The sequence below is a fragment of the Tarenaya hassleriana genome, unplaced genomic scaffold, assembly GCF_000463585.1.
Source record: "Tarenaya hassleriana unplaced genomic scaffold, ASM46358v1 Cleome57, whole genome shotgun sequence".
NCBI classification, from domain to species: domain Eukaryota; kingdom Viridiplantae; phylum Streptophyta; class Magnoliopsida; order Brassicales; family Cleomaceae; genus Tarenaya; species Tarenaya hassleriana.
Genome location: NW_010968263.1, coordinates 288,643 through 293,612, shown reverse-complemented (window position 1 = coordinate 293,612; position 4,970 = coordinate 288,643).

The following is a 4,970-nucleotide window of genomic DNA, read 5'->3' as shown; positions in this document are numbered from 1 at the left end:
TGGATTGTAGATAGTCAAGACGGGATTTGTACCTCTCGTAAAAGAGAGATATCGCTGGGCCCCTCGTGTGAGCGAGACTGTAGAAATGTGTGGCCGCACTATAGACGAACGTCGTCTATTTCAGACAGTCGAACTTAGTGAACGAGAAAGCAGTCGAATCAGATAAGGTGACTTGTCCAAGCCTTATGTTCGACGTATGATATCGCGATAAAAAAGGATCATCAACCAGAATCATCACTAGCGTTCGTATGATCACGAACAAATTCTCTTCGAGATAGGTAGTCATAGTATCTTACTAGAGACCGCTTATGACTTGTGTGACCGAAATAAGAGATTTCGGGTTATACTGCTATATCGGATGAGCCTACAGGGTCACACACACAGGAAATGACGAATGCGCGAGAAGAGACAAGAAAATCATGGTGGAGCGGAGGCCAGACCGACCGGTCCAGAAGGTCTGGACCGATCAATCCAAACACGTGGACCGGTCGGTCCAGAGGTAACATGCAAATGTTGCTCGGTCCGGAACCATGGACCGATCGGTCCACACGTAAAAAGCTCCAGACCGATCGGTCCAGGCCTGGACCAATCGGTCCAGTCGTCGAGATTTCCTAAACTCGCTCTAATTAGGGTTTTAAGTGGGATAAACTTTAAGGAACGCCTCCTAAGCCTCTTGGCACGACTTTCAGACCCTTTGGGGAGTTTTTGAGAGTTGAAAACCTAAGAGTAAGATCCCTAAAACCCTTGCACAAAGAAGAACGTGTTCTTCAGTCCTAGCAGACAAGTTCCAACCGTTGGAATCCTTTCCGCCGTGTGGATACGTGTAGAGGGTGAGGTATTCTTCCTACCTTACGTGATCGGACGAACACATCAATTGATACAGGCCCCGGATCGATTGAGGTAAGTGTTCTAACGTTTCTACAAGATCATGCATGATAGGTTTTAGGGTTTCATCAAAATTTTGTTTTACATTCGCTGCGCAAACCCTAGAACCGATCTCTTAGGAATTAGATTCGCTCTTGAGATCCCAGGAAACCCAACAGAAAGAGAAATAAAAATAATGAAATTATGAGATATAAACACGTCTTGTCACACAAGGTTTCTCTCAGAGACCTAGAATTGATTATGAGGAAACGTATTCTCTAGTCGATAATGCGATTACGTTCAGATATTTGATAAGTTTGGCAACTTTCAAGAATTTGGAAATGTATCTCATGGATGTTGTCACATCATATTTATATGGGTCATTGAAAAATGACATAGACATGAAAATTCTTGAAGGATTGAGAATGTTGGGGCATTAAACTCAAAATCCAAGGAAACATATGCGATCAAATTACAATGATCCTTATATGGATTAAAACAATCTGGACGCATATGGTATGATTGTTTTAGTGAATGTCTACTGAAAAAGGGATACGTTAATAACCTCATTCGTCCATGTATATTCATCCAGAAAACAGATAGCGGCTTTGTGATTATAGTAATGTATGTGGATGATCTAAACATAATTGGGATTCCAAAAGAAGTTGAAAACGCTCGAAATTATCTCAAAGGAGAATTTGAGATGAAAGATTTGGGACGAACAAAGTTTTGTCTTAGACTACAAATAGAACATCTTCCTAGCGGAATATTTGTTCATCAGTTCAACTATACCAAGAAAATTCTGAGGCGTTTTAACATGGATAGATCAAACCCCTTGAGTACTCCAATGGTTTATAGATCCCTAAATGTTGAAAAAGATCCATTTCGCCCTTGTGAAGATAATGAGGAGGTACTCGGTCCTGAAGTACCCTACATGAGCACGATATGAGCGTTGTTATATCTTGCTAACTAATCTTTTTAGCGAGATATAGTTCGTCTCCAACAAGATGACATTGGACAGGGATCAAACATATCTTTCGTTATTTACAAAGAACGATTGATTTGGGATTATTTTATTCTAAGGATTCGAAACTCGAGTTAATCGGTTTTGCAGATGCAGCTATTTGTCTGATCCTCATAAAGCTCGGTCATAAACTGGATACGTTTTCACAATTAGAGGCACTGCAATATCCTGACGTTCTCATAAACAAACATTGGTTGCAACTCTTCGAACCACACTGAAGTCATTGCACTTCATGAAGTAAGTAGAGAATGTGTGTGGCTCAGAACTGTAACCCGCCACATACAAGAAGTATGTGGGTTACCAATTAATATCGATCCAACGATATTATTCGAAGATAATGTTGCATGTGTCGCCCAAACCAAAGAAGGATACATAAAGAATGACCGAACGAAGCATATTCATCCAAAGTACTTCTCTTACACTCAAGAGCTCGAAAAGAACAAGAAAGTTGATATCCGTTATCTCCGATCAAGTGACAACGTAGCTGATTTATTCACAAAGGCACTCCCGACTTCAACATTCAAGAAGCATATTCAGAATATCGGAATGCGTCGTCTTCGAAGTTTATGAAGAAATGTATGCATATTGATTCAAGGGGGAGATTGTAAGACTGTACTCTTTTTTTCTCGTCATGGTTTTTATCCCATAAGGTTTTTTCATGATAAGGTTTTTAATGAGGCAGTCTATACTAGATGTCTAAGGGAGAGTATTGTAAACATAAACGTAATCTAGTGGGATCCACATTATCTAGTGGGACCTATATTATGCTTTTTTTTACTATGAAGAAACTGACAGTTATTCACTATGAAAAAGTTTCTTATATTCATCTATAAATAGGTGAGTGATATATTTCATTTAGAACATACCAAATACGAAGAAATTCATTTCTCTCTATCATACTCTCTCTCTTTAGTATTCCACCGTTGCTTTTTTCGTCTTTCGTTTTCAACAAAACCAATATTATAGAGGTTTTATTATATTTTTTTTTAGAAAGCAAGAAAGTTCGGTATCAATGGAACACATATTTCAAGAGACAAATAATATAACATGTGGATGTGGTTTCATGACCCGTCAAAATGTGATAATAATAGAATAAATATTGGAATACCTTATTATAACTTAACAGATATAAAATGACACTCATTCAAATTCAAAAAAATAAAATATGTTATTAAATTAGAAAGGAAAAAAGAAACAAAGCATCCAAAGAAGAAAAATGAGGTTTAAATTGGACATATAAAAAGTTATAAAGCAAAATAATTGCATAACTCTTCTAAATGGGCTGAAATTAATGTTTTGGGTGTGATGGGTTATCATTTTTGGGTTATTTTTTTGGATTGAAATTATTTAATAGATTAAACGGGACTAAATCCATTAAATCCAAGACTTAATGGGTTAACCCAATCGATCCAAATAATCCAATTAAATACTATTTATAAACCCTTTTTTTTTTCTAAACCTTTTATTTTAATTTTCACAAAATCCAATATAATTTAACTCCTAATTTAACAAATTTTTTATTGATAAAAACCTATACATTGTTTGTCACACTTAAACCATATAATTTAACTCCTAATTTAACCTGTTGATGATGGACCGACCAATCACTATTTGGTCTCTTATCACACTTAAACCATATAATTGATGGATTTGCTATAATATTATTTAATCTTTTTGAAACCTATACATTGTTTGTTTTGTTTTAGAGTACGATTTTTCTTTTGATCAATTATTTTAGAGAAAATCGCCGTAAAATACCTAAATCATATACCTTTAAATTATTGGCTAAAAAATATTTACCGTCAAATAACTGCCACATAGACAAACAGAAATCCTACGTGGCGATAAAAATTTTCAACATCTCTCTTAATCATCCCGCCATGTCATCGCCACGTCAAAAATTAAATAAAAATTAATAAATAATAACTAAATTAATAAATAAAAAATAAAATAAATAATAAAAATATACATATACATACACATATACACATATACACATACATATATATATATATATATGCATATAAATACATATATAAATATACACATCCACACATATATATACATACATATAAATACACACATTATATATACATATTAATACATATATATAAACATACATATATATACATATACATACATACATATACATATATATACATTCGCATATATATACATATGCATATACATGCAAATATATAGATACCAAATTGTCACACCCGCATCCCGCTTACGCTTGTCCCACGTGGATAAATAAAATTACAATCGAAAAATTTCGAAATGTAAAATCGCGGAAAGATGGAAATCATTCATTTGAAATATAATACAGCGGAAGACATTATAAAATACAAAAATACGTTTGTACACGTACTTGAAGATACCAATATATAGTACGAATGGTGAACTGTATATGTCACACCCGCATCCCGCTTACGCTTGTCCCACGTGGATAAATAAAATTACAATCGAAAAATTTCGAAATGTAAAATCGCGGAAAGATGGAAATCATTCATTTGAAATATAATACAGCGGAAGACATTATAAAATACAAAAATACGTTTGTACACGTACTTGAAGATACCAATATATAGTACGAATGGTGAACTGTATAATCCAAGAGTCTAAAGATCACCATTCTGTATTTTCAAAAATAAAGTACGACAAAATAATTATACATGATCTGGATAGTGTGAAGTCACCGGGTCCCGCGTCTGCCTCAGTCACTACTGTTGCTCACGACCTGAAACGTTGCGTAACAACGTCCTAAGCTATGTGCTTAGGGAGGAATTCGGGTGTAACCCGAGATTTCTATTTTTATTGAAAACGGCCAAGCAATATAGTCAATACTATAATATACAAGCGACGAGAAATATCAATCAAATCAATCATCGTGAAAATCAATCAGCAATCTCAAACAAATCCGTCAATCGTCTCTACGTGTATCTCACACGTAGGTAATTCAACAACTCATTCATGCCTGTGTCGAACACGAGGCGCAACAGTCCAAGCAAAATCGTTTGCGAGGACCTCAAGTGATCTTCATACTCCTCATCGGTCACCGATATCACGACTCTCGGTACCG